Source organism: Oncorhynchus tshawytscha, linkage group LG15, assembly GCF_018296145.1.
Source record: "Oncorhynchus tshawytscha isolate Ot180627B linkage group LG15, Otsh_v2.0, whole genome shotgun sequence".
NCBI classification, from domain to species: Eukaryota; Metazoa; Chordata; class Actinopteri; order Salmoniformes; family Salmonidae; genus Oncorhynchus; species Oncorhynchus tshawytscha.
In genome coordinates this window covers 17,827,949-17,841,226 of record NC_056443.1, presented here as the reverse complement: position 1 = coordinate 17,841,226, position 13,278 = coordinate 17,827,949, and the positions used below count along the sequence as shown (strand labels likewise).

The 13,278-nt window shown below is 40.7% G+C and overlaps 1 non-coding gene across 1 annotated transcript; it reads left to right on the top strand.

The window, feature by feature from the left end:
• Positions 1-13,119: 13,119 nt before the first annotated feature.
• On the top strand, positions 13,120-13,201 carry trnal-aag. The gene has a single exon. It is a non-coding gene; the product is annotated as a tRNA-Leu (tRNA).
• Positions 13,202-13,278: the final 77 nt, after the last annotated feature.

Below are 13,278 nucleotides of genomic sequence, written 5' to 3'. Positions count from 1 at the left end.
TGTGTATTCTTTGTTATTATTTAGTTAGTTATTAAACACATAATTCAATCAATTTGTGTAGAACTGAATAATCAGAAAATACTGGGGATCTTGCAGATTCAAGAGGTCTGCTATGTTTACAATTGGCTCATTCATCCCCCCCCTCCCCTGTAACTATTCCCCAGGTCGTAGCTGTAAATGAGAATGTGTTCTCAGTCAACTTACCAGGTAAAATAACGGATAAATAAAAATAAAAAAATGTAAAAAATTCAGAATGAGACTGATATGAGGTAATGATTAATAAATTACTGTTATCGATATATCTTATGTATATATCATCTAGCGTTTAATTCAGGAGATGGTAACTCGTTAAACAACTTCTTCCGTGGTGCCCCAAATCCTAATGGGTTAATTGTTGCATGGTTCATTTAATCGAGTAACAGTTAACAGTTGGTTAGTTGATTCGATAAATAACAGTCATCACATTAATGAAGTCATGTCACAGTAGAACCAAGTACAAGAGAGTCCTACCCTAGCCAAGACAAACAGTAGCTGCCAGCCAGACATGTGTAACCTTCTGATGGAACTAGGAGCCGCGGAAGCCAGACTGACAGGTAGGTAGAAGAACTGAGGAAAATGGAAGCTACTGTTGCTCTCCTACACAGAGAGACTGAATGTAATCTAAGGCAAACTGAAAACCAATAAAAAAATGTGTTAATGTATTCAAATGCTCAGAATGAGAAACAACAGACTAACAACTAAGAGTGTAAGTCCACATCATGTCCAAATCATCAGAAAGTATCTAAAATAGATTGTGAAGCTCAATAGAGTCACTTATAGATGTTTTGAACATGATGTGAGTAAAATGCTCAAATCGGTCCCATGACTAGTATGGGATTTGTGCCACAAACGCAAAAAAATATGCATGTGGAAACCATGCCAGGGAAACTAAACCAAAGCATCGATTGCTGTCATACCTTGTCCATAGACTGCTTACAGTGTAAGGAAAACAATATGTATTTTGTAATTTGGGTGAACTATCCCTTTAAGTGGAAAAAATGATTATGTTACCCTTTCAACATTTTATCTGCCAAGTTATTACATTAACCGGCTTTATTACATAAAAAATCTAAAGGTTAATACGTTTAGAAAAGTTATCACATTAACCAGTGTTATTACATTAACCATCGTTACAGGGCGGATAAGAGCGACTCATCTTGGAAGTAGTGGGGATAACAGCTGTCACAGTGATATGAAAGCAGACTGCAGCAGTTATCCCAGGTAGAGCTCCAAATGTGCACTACATTTGACCAGGACTCATAGAGCTCTAGTCAGAAGTAGTGCAGTATATAGGTAGTAGGGTGCCATTTGGGATGCACAGGGCCAGAAATCTCTTTTATCTTCTGAGCTTTGGGGAAGTCATCTCTTTTCCGCTGTCCCTAAAATACAGCATGTTCTAGTTAGACAAGATTAAAGTGAGGTTTTGATTGAAATGGGGAATGGGAAAGGGGGTCAGTCTTGGTCGTTCACAGTCACAGTATAAGTAACTGAATACTGTCCCATATTTTGTCTCTCATGACACCATATGTGATAGATACAGATTTATGCTTTTATCAGTGGAGTGGGATATAGCAGTAGCCTACTTACCAACCCTGATCCTGGTCAAGGCAGTGCAGGCATTTAATCCATGCCAGCATTAATAGAACAAGTCGAATGTGTTCTATTCCAATCTGTCTGGAACTAAAGCCTACACTCTTTAGTCCTGGGCAAGAGTTGGTGACCACTGGACTATGAAGTGATCAAACAGATTAAATGAATACCCTATCCACCCATAGCCTACACCAGTGTGGCTGTTAATCTAGAGATGTAGGATCTTAATTTGATCACCCTGTTGCAGGAGAACTTTCCTGCAATGCCGGAAATATAAAACTTGCAGTGTATTTGAAGTTTGTAATTTCCACTTCGATGTTTCCTCTCTCTATAAACCCCTACAAAAATGTCCATTAATTATAATCCACATAATAATAAATGTTGTGTTGCTACAGGATTATTTTCCTGCTGTAAGGGATTTCCTCCTCTTCTTCCGAAGAGGAGAGGCAAAAAGGATCAGAGGACCAATATGCGGCGTGGTAAGTGTCCATGGTTCTTTTAATATGTAAATGTACACATGAACAACTGAATACAAAAACTGTGAAAACCCAAAACAGTCCTATCTGATGCAAACACAGAGACAGGAACAATCACCCACAAACACACAGTGAAAACCAGGCTACCTAAGTATGATTCTCAATCAGAGACAACTAATGACACCTGCCTCTGATTGAGAACCATACTAGGCCGAAACATAGAAATACCCAAATCATAGAAAAACAAACATAGACTGCCCACCCCAACTCACGCCCTGACCATACTAAATAATGACAAAACAAAGGAAATAAAGGTCAGAACGTGACACCTGCTGTAGTAAACTGTCTAAAATTGAAATCCTATATCTGCAGGCAACCCGATAGGTTGTCAGGGTCATTTGGGATGAGCAGTTAGGCCTATCTAACCGAAGTAGTACAGAGTGAACCTTTGTAACCAAAGTGCCCCTCAGGTCATCAAACCAATATGTGCATGTGTAACGGATGTGAAACTGCTAGCTTAGTTAGCGGTGGTGCGCGCTAAATAGCGTTTCAATCGGTGATGTCACTTGCTCTGAGACCTTGAAGCAGTAGTTCCCCTTGCTCTGCAAGGGCCGCGGCTTTTGTGGAGCGATGGGTAACGATGCTTCGTGGGTGACTGTTGTTGATGTGTGCAGAGGGTCCCTGGTTTGCGCCCGGGTATGGGCGAGGGGACGGTCTAAAGTTATACTGTTACACATGTTTGTGGCTGTGTGGCTGTGTGTGTGTGTGTGTGTGTGTGTGTGTGTGTCATGGCCGAGCAGCCACACAAGCCTAAGATCACCATGCGCTGGCTGGAGTGGTGTAAAGCTTGCCGCCATTGGACTTTGGAGCAGTGAAAACACGTTCTTTCGAGTGATGAATCACGCTTAATCATCTGGCAGTCCGACAGATAAATCTGGGTTTGGCGGATACCAGGAGAAAGCTACCTGTCCCAATGCAGAGTGCCAAAGTTTGGTGGAGGAGGAATAATGGTCTGGGATTGTTTTTCAAGGTTCGAGCTAGCCCCTTAGTTCCAGTGAAGGTAAATCTTAATGCTTACAGCATACAATTACATTCTAGACGATTCTGTGCTTTCAACTTTATGGCAAAAGTTTGGGGAAGGCCCTTTCCTGTTTCAGCATGACAATGCCCCCCCGTGCACAAAGCGAGGCCCATACAGAAATGGTTTGTGGGGATCGGTGTGGAAGAACTTGACTGGCATGCACCAGAGCCCTGACCTCAACCCCATTGAACACTTTTGGGATGAATTGGAACGCCGTCTAGCTGCCAGGCCTAATCGCCCAACATCAGTGCCTACTATATATTCATTTTGGAATGAGATGTTCGACAAGCACGTGTCCACATACCTTTTGTCATGTAGTATGTCGGAAACAGTATTGGATATTATGATATCCCCAATGAGGTTATCAAATTAAATAAATTCAGCAAATTCCATTTCCTCACTTTAAAATAACAAATAACTTCCCTCCCATTGAATAAATCCAAATGAATAAATTATGACACCAACCTACGTGGGGGAATGTTTGGGTGAACTGTATATACATATGTAGGATCTTAATTTGAGCCAGTTTGCTACGGCAGGAAAATAATCCAAAATGTTTATTATTATGTGGATTATAATTGTTGGACATTTTTTGTGGGGGTTGATACATTTTTGTAAGGGAAAATCAAGGTTGAATTATCAAAGTGGAAATGACAAACTTCAGAACCTTTTTTTAACCGAAAAAACAATACAAGTTTAAAAATTCATACATTGTAGGAAAGTTATCCTGCAACATGGTGATCAAATGTAGATCCTACATCTGTAGAATCTTCATGCAGTGGCATAAGGAAGTGGTTTAAGGTCATCACTAGTTACCACAGCCACAAATGATTAAACCCTGCCTATTTCTAAAAATGTATCTTCTTACAATCTGATTTCAATCCTAACCCTAATCATAACCCTAACCCAAATGAGTGACGAAAATATTCATCAAACACCTATTTTTCAGTGGCAATTGATGAGACTATGAGTAAACAAAAATTATTTTTCAATTCAGTTGACTACAACGAGATGAGAGGAAATTATCTCTCTGACTAAAATCTGACTACTAAGTGGACTGAACAAGAGATTTTGGAGCGATTTAGAGCTTTTCAGTGATAAGCACAATTAATATCTGTTCAGCAGTGGGAAGGACACGCCGGCACACACAGCCAGCCTACATAAGCTGGTTAGCTGCGGGGGAGCAAGCAAGGAGTGTGGGCAAGCAGGCAGACAGGCTCCGCTCTGGCTCAGGCTCCGCCTCCGATTATACAAATCGCGCAGGCGACTCTCTTGCTTCCGTGTACCTAACCAGTCATCACCAGCCAGTTAAGAGTCACAAGCTGCTTTACGGAATTTTAAACAATAGCAGCATTGAGTTTCATAGTAAAACAACAGCTTAACCAAGTTTTTCTCTCACTTGAGCATAGAAAAGTAGGCTGTCTTTGAATTTGTAGTCTCGCTCAACCCTCCCACTGTCACCACTGCATTTCGTAGCCAGGGACTGTAGCCATCTCTTTCCATCATACCTTCGTGGGCTGTTCTAAAACTGGGCTACTTGAGGACCTGGCCTTTTAGGCTACACCTTGTTCAGTCATGTCACCGCCCCTTGTCAAATGTAGTGTACTGTATAGGGAATAGGACGCCAGTTGGGACACAGCCTGATATGATGTTGTGACATATTTATCTCCCCTGAGATATTCTGTTTCTTCTTCTTCAGCTGTCACCCCTGACCTCCGACCCCGCACCTTGACCCTGTTGAGGTCAAGCTTAAACTCGAGGAGCAAGGCACTGCAAAAAAAAGAATCCTGTCCAAATTAAAACTGTGAACCTCTCAATCCCCCCCCTCTCTCTTTCTCTCTTTTCATCTCTCCCCTCTATCATTCTCGCCATTACATCCCATTACTTCTTGACAATATATTCTTCTATTTGTCATTCCATACGACCTAGTCATTCACACGTAACGTATGTTATTTACAAAGGTAATCTCTTTATCAATGTGTTTCTTACCATGTCTGTAACATATTTGCTTTTACATTCTCGACAGGACTCTCTGTCCTGAAAGGAGAGGCTTCAGTGCCCTAATGTGTGTCATTGAAGTTATTTTGGATACACAGTAGGGAGGCTGTGTGGGCTAAATATAGACGCGAGGCAGGGGGTGGTGGTATGGAGAAGAGAGAGAGCGAGGGGGGAGGTAGAGGTTGTGGTGAGGAGGAAAAGAAGAAAGGGTTAGCTATTTAAATATAACTGTGCTTATCATAACAGGCAGTCTGTAAGACTTCCGGATAGGATAGGCTTCAGGATTAAAACCCGTATCTATCCATTACAGCAGCAATTCACCACTATCTGTTGTAGCTGTGCAGATAGAGAGAAGCTGATACAGTACCGACTGAGTGAAAATGACACAAATCACAACTAGGCTGCATCATTGTGCACTATTGTAGGCTCAGGCTGCAGAGAAAGCATTATGTTCATCCTAATTGTAATACAAAACTGATTGTGTCACAAATATTTCATCACAACTACTACATCAGTATCATATTATCTGTTTATGCTGCAGATAAAACGATCTTGTTTTCCTAATCCGGAGTTGTTGTGTTGTTAGTTGACATCGTTTTTGTTTGGGCAATAAGAGATAACTTGAATAAAATACACTTGGACATCATCAAGTTGTCCAAGTGGGGCGGCAGGTCGCCTAGTGGTTAGAGCGTTGGGCCGGTAACCAAAAGATCGCTAGATTGAATACCTTAGCTGACGAGGTAAAAATCTGTTGTTCTACTCCTGAACAAGGCAGTTAACCCACTGTTCCTAAGCTGTCATTGTAAATAAGAATTTGTTCTTAACTGACTTGCCTGGTTAAATAAAAAAAGATGGCCATGTCCAAGTGTAATAGTTATTGCACTCTACAACCAGTAGGGGGTACTATTGTACACAGCTGTTGCACCAATGCTCTGAATCAACACTGCCATAATCCACATCTTTGGCACCCGGGGAACAGTGGGTGCTTTGCCTTGCTCAGGGGCAAAACAAAAGATCTTTACCTTGTCAGCTCGGGGATTCAATCCAGCAACCTTTTGGTTACTGGCCCAATGCACTAACCACTAGGCTACAATAGGGAGATACACTATGTATACAAACGTATGTGGACACAACTTCAAATCAGTGGATTCTGCTATTGCAGCCACACCTGTTCCTGACAGGTGTATAAATTGTGCACACAGCCATGCAATCTCCATAGACAAACATTGGCTGTAGAATGGCCTTACTGAAGACCTCAGTGACTTTTAACGTGGCACCGTCATAGGATATCACTTATCCAACAAGTCAGTTCATCAAATTTCTGCCCTGCTAGAGCTGACCCGGTTAACTGTAAGTGCAGTTATTGTGAAGTGGAAATGTCTAAGAGCAACAACAGCTCAGCCATGAACTGGTAGGCCACACGAGCTCACAGAATGGAACTGCTGAGTGCTGAAGAGTGTAGCACGTAAAAAATAATCTGACCTCTCTAGAAGCAACATCAGCACAATAACTGTTTGTTGGGAACTTCATGAAGGCTGAACAGCCGCAGACAAGCCTAAGATTACCATGTGCAATGCCAAACGTCGGCTGGAGTGGTGTTGATTCTGTGCTGGATTCTGTGCTTCCAATTTTGTGGCAACAGTTTGGGAAGGCCCTTTCCTGTTTCCGCATGACAATGCCCCCGTGCCAGTGGCGTGTATTCATGGCTGCCAAGGGAAGCCAGGCTTCCACCCCAAAAAAACATACAACTATTTATATTTTGTCTCTCTGTGTTTCATAATTTTCCTTCAATTCACAAGAGGCTGAATGTATCTCAGAGGAGAAAGCATCTGAGCGAGCAAAACAGCGCCCCTCTGTCTCTCTCATCGTAGGCCCTCTATCCGTGGCTGTCTGGTCCAAACGAGTATGACATTGTTGCCGCACATAACATTGAAGGCAAGGGAAGCCAGCAAGTTTTTGGCCTCCCTTGATAAAAAATAATATAACAGTTAGCCAATCAACATTGAGCTGAACTGAGCGAGCTCAACTGTGAATGGTCCTGGTGCACCAAAAGAAGTCTCAGGTGAAGCCAGCTTTGATTCTGACATCACTCCTATCAAATCCCTTTGGGAGCATTCATCACTGACAGAAAAAGTTCAATTGTTGCATCTGGTTGTATTGTTGTCCTCCGGTGGCTAGCTAGCTAGCTAAAATGGGCCCTTTCCTAAATTAGCCATGGATGGAGATAGAGATTTGGACTTGTGATTGTACGTAATTCTCCGTACTGAGCAATGATTAGAACGGCAATTCTGATCCAACCATTAATTCATACATTGTTGTGCCCCTGGCCTGAGAGGAAGGAAGTTCAATATGTAGCTAGATGCAGAAGGCTAATGTTAACTAGCTAACTTTGCCCATGAATGGAAATTAGGCTAGCGAGCAAGCATTTTAGCCAGATAGATACAACAAAAAATAAAAGTGTGTACTCTATGACAGTTTCATCAACATGAAAGAGAGGAGGATGGCATTCGCGTTTCTCTAGATGTAGGATGAGTCAACATGTTTTTCTACTTGCATGAGCGCGCACACACACACTGACAGGCACACACAGAAATCAGAACCATGGACAGCCACATCATATTTAACTTACGTTGATTGGACTAAATAGTTTTTGGTATCTTTTAGTTGTCACTGCATTAGACAAAGCAGAGGTGATTTTGCCAAGGCAGCAGCTACTCCTCCAGCAAAATTAAGGTAGATATACAATTTAAAAAACCTTACAACACATTCACAACACATTTCAAAGCACATTTACAACAGATTTCACAATAGGCCAAGTGTGTGCCCTGGGGCCCCTACTCCACTACCACATATCTACAACACAAAATCCATGTGTGTATGTATAGCGTGTGTGTGTATGCATGTGTCAGTGCTTGTGTGTGTGTCACTTCAAAGCCCCTGCTGTTCCATAAGTTGTATTTTTGGTCTTTAAATCAAATTTTACTGCTTGCATGAGTTATTTGATGTGGAATAGAGTTCCAAGTAGTCATGGCTCTGTGTCCTACTGTGTGCCTCCCATAGTCTGTTCTGGACTTGGGGACTGTGAAGAGACCTCCGGTGGCATGTCTTGTGGGGTATGCATGTGTGTCCGAGCTGTGTGCCAGTAGTTCAAACAGACAGCTTGGTGCATTCAACATGTCAATACCTCTCACAAATACAAGTAGTGATGAAGTCCATCTGTCCTCCACTTTGAGCCAGGAGAGATAGACATACATATTATTCATGTTAGCTTTCTGTGTACACCCGAGGGCCAGCTGTGCTGCCCTGTTCTGAGCCAATTGCAATTTTCCTAAGTCCTTCTTTGGAGGCACCTGACCACACGACTGAACAGTAGTCCAGGTGCGACAAAACTAGGGCCTGTAGTACCTGCCTTGTTGATAGTGCTGTTCAAAAAGCAGGGCAGAGCTTTATTATGGACAGATTTCTCCCTATCTTAGCTACTGTTGTCTTAATATGTTTTGACCATGACAGTTTTACAATCCAGGGTTACTCCAAGCTGTTTAGTCACCTCAACTTGCTCAATTTCCACATTAGGGTCTATTCATTACAATATTTAGTCGAGGTTTAGGATTTAGTGAATGATTTGTCCCAAATACAATGCTTTTCGTTTTTGAAATATTTAAAATGAACATATTCCCATTCTGAAACTTACTGCAGCCCTTTGTTAAGATTTGATGATGTGGAAGTTGAAATAGTGCTGGAATCGTGGAGGCAGCTCCTGTTTTCTTTGCGACTTGCGGTAACTCTCTTTGGTTCTAAATCAATAGTTGTTTAGTGGTCCGAAAATGTTGGGAAACATGAACTTGCTTGACCATGCTGTAGGCCATGTAACTTTCTGTTACTGTACGTGGTTGATTTTGCAAATACAGGCACTTTTGGATGGAAAATGGTTTGGAAAATGAAACCTCTTGAAACTGCTTTTTATCTATCTGAATATTTTCTTCACTCTGTCTGGAAAAAAGACAATACACCTTTGCCTCTAAAATATTTGGTGTGACGGTAATGACTTAGCATTGTGCTAATGACAGAGTGTGGTGGAAATTACATTTCATATTAAACAACTGACTAAAAATAATATTTAACATTTTAATGTCACAGTTGTACGTGTTTCATTTTATTGAAGATATAGAACAGACTATTCGTTTCAATTCAAAGGTGTTCAATGGGGTTGAGGTCAGGGCTCTGTGCAGGCCAGTCAATTTCTTCCACACCGATCTCAACAAACCATTTTTGTATGCACCTCGCTTTGTGCACGGGGGCATTGTCATGATGAAACAGGAAAGGGCCTTTCCCAAACTGTTGCCACAAAGTTGGAAGCACAGAATCATCTAGAATGTCATTGCATGCTGTAGTGTTAAGATTTCCCTTCACTGCAACTAAGTGGCCTAGCCCAAAGCATGAAAAACAGCCTCAGACCATTATTCCTCCTCCACCAAACTTTACAGATGGCACTCTGCATTGGGGCAGGGAGCGTTCTCCTGGCATCCTCCAAAACCAGATTTGTCCATCGGACTGCCAGATGGTGAAGTGTGATTGTGTGTGGTGATCTTATGCTTGTGTGCGGTTGCTTGTCTCTGAAAACCTATTTCATGAAGCTCCCGGCGAACAGTTATTTTGCTGACGTTGCTTCCAGAGGCAGTTTGGAACTCTGTAGTCAGTGTTACAATGTAGGAGAGATGATTTTTACTCGCTACGCGCTTCAGCACTTGGCGGTTTCGTCCTGTGAGCTTGTGTGGCCTAGCACTTTGCGAATGAGCCGTTGTTGCTCCTAGACATTTCCACTTCACAATAACAGCACTTACAGTTGATCAGGGCAGCTCTAGCAGGGCAGAAATTTGACAAACTGACTTGAAGGAATGGTGGCATCCTACAGTATGACGGTTCCACGTTGAAAGTCACTGAGCTCTTCCGTATGGACTATTCTACTGCCAATGTTTGTCTATGGAGATTGCATGGCTGTGTGCTCAATTGTATACACCTTTCAGCAACAGGTGTGGCTGAAAAAGCCAAATCCACTCATTTGATCCACTTATTTGAAGGCGTGAACAAATACTTATGTATATATAGCGTATGTCCTTGCCCTCTCCTTGGTTGATTTAGAGGGCATCTTACAGAAACATTTTAAATAAATAATTAAATTCAGTAATAACCATAGTAGGTCACATAAATAGACATCAAAAGCACTCAATCGTCCTATCCTAATACAACATGTAATGGTCTTATTTTGCAAATAGGTGTCCAATTTCAACTTAACCATAATCATATATGTAATTTGTTTGTCTTTTCAGGTCTTAAGGTAAGTAAAATGTATGAACTCATTACCACCATTATCACCACCACATTCTGTCCTTACCATCACAGTTATATGGTGGTGATGACGTGTGGTGGGAATGACATCTTTACAGTATTTGGTCATACTGTAAATAGCAGGGATTCTAGAATGCTAACTCCAGTTGAACAGCTAGCATACAATGTATCCTAAATACACATAATTAAAACATTATTTCAAAAATCTAACATAATTTGATAAAATTATAGCCTATTTGGTAATGATGTATAAAGTCATATTTACCTTTATTTTCTATTAAAAAAAGTATAAAATGGCTTATGTATATCTAATATATACGTAGTTTCCATTTATTTGACTCTTTTTTTAACCGCTACGGGGTGTCCCTATACCGGAATGTTTGTTGCTAACCTGCGCTAATGTGATTAGAATGACATTAGAAGTAACAGCAAACTTTCCAGGACATAGACATGTCTTATATGGGCAGAAAGCTTAAATTCCTGTTAGTCTAACTGCACTGTCCAATTTACAGTAACTATTACAGTGAAAAAAGACCATGCTATTGTTTGAGGAGAGTGCACAACAACAAAACACTTTTATCACAGCAACTGGTTTGATACATTCACCTCTAAAAATAAATATTGTACTTACATTCAATAATCTTGCTCTGATTTGTCATCCTGAGGGACCCAGAGATAAAATGTAGCATAGATTTGTTTGATCAAATATTTTTTTATATTCAAATGTAGGAACTGATTTCTACAGTTTGAACCCCTGCTGTCTCTGGCTCCACACCCACCACTTAGATGTGTGAAAGTTAGTGAATGAGCTAATGATCCATCATGTATGACATTCCTGGGAGTGTGTTAACTTAAATTTTGTATTACCATATCATTTGTGTATATTCTCTATAGTTACATACCAATTCTGCACATTTGGGCAGACTTGATACAAAATATTGTGCAGTATTGCAACGCTTCATTGGATCAATCTGAAACTTTGCACACCATCTAGTGCCAAAATGTAAATTGCGCCTAAACTCCAATATTATATTATGGCATTTCTCTTGCATTTCAAAGATGATTTTTAAAAAATATTGAAAAAAATGTTTTTTTTTGTTTGTATTGTCTCTTACCAGATCTAATGTGTTATATTCTCCTATATTAATTTCACATTTCTACAAACGTCAAAGTGTTTCCTTTCAAATGGTATCAAGAATATGCATATCCTTGCTTCAGGTCCTGAACTACAGGCAGTGTCACGGCTTTCTTCCTGGGAAGGAGAGGCGGACCAAAACGCAGCGTGGTTATAGTTCATGGTTTTTTAATAAGAAAACTCAAACATGAACAAACTACAAAACAATAAACGTGAAAACCGTAACAGTCCTAACTGGTGCATAAAACACAAAGACAGGAAACAATCACCCACAAAATACACAAAGAATATGACTGCCTAAATATGGCTCCCAATCAGAGACAACCATAAACACCTGCCTCTGTTTGAGAACCAATCCAGGCAACCATAGACTTACATAGACACCTAAAAGAACACAACCCCATAAATCTACAAAAAACCCTAGACAAGACAAAACACATAAATCACCCATTTCACACCCTGGCCTAACCAAAATAATAAAGAAAACAAAGATAACTAAGGCCAGGGCGTGACAGGCAGTTAGATTTGGGTATGTCATTTTAGGCGAAAATTTAAAAAAAGGGTCCGATCCTAAATACAACAAGTGCATTAAAAATGTTATAATTATCAAGACTTTTATGAGTGTAGTACATACAGAATGTAAAGTGTCTGGGTGTGAGACAGGACAAAAATAGTGCAAAACAGGGAAATACAGACATGAAATACTTTAGAAAATAAAATAAAAAAACATTTTGAAAGCTGAAAAATGCAAGGTTATTTTAGTCTCTACTTAATGCGAAATAAACAAATCTAAATGAAAATGTTGTATTAAAGATCTAACCCTGAGACACATAAAGGCCCGTATTTGCAAAATCACCCACATGCAATATGCTTTGTGGACTTTTTATGATCAAATAAAGGTGCAGTGAATTTATTCTGCCACTGTGTCTTCTTATTGTCTCAGTCTCTAGGCCAATATCACATTCGCAAGGCATTTGAATAAATTATTGAACTATTACAACACATAGCAAGTAATATGGGTGGCTTTGCTTCCCCAGTGATTTTACCCACACACAGCTACTGCCTGGTGCACAAAGTAGGAAAAATACAGAAATGGTTTGTGGAGATTGGTGTGGAAGAACTTGACTGGGCTGCATAGAACCCTGACCTCAACCCCATCAAACACCTTTGGGATGAATTGGAACGTCGACTGGCTGCCAGGCCTAATCGTCCAACATCAGTGCCCGACCTCACTAACGCTCTTGTGACTGAATGGAAACAAGTCCCTGCAGTACTGTTCCAACATCTAATGGAAAGCATTCCCAGAAGAGTGGAGGTTGTTATATCAGCAAAGGTGTCCACATACATTTGGTTATGTAGTGTAAATGGTGGGATATGTCTGCTGGTCTTCATTAGCGAGTCAGATGAATTTAAAGAAATGAAACATAAACTTATACATTCATGCTGTGCGCACCGGTAGCGTGGCCGAGCGGTCTAAGGCGCTGGATTAAGGCTCCAGTCTCTTCGGGGGCGTGGGTTCGAATCCCACCGCTGCCAATGTTTTTTTCTTTGTTTAAATTTTCATAAAGAATTATATTTCATATACGACTATAATCTATGATACATTTTCTTTA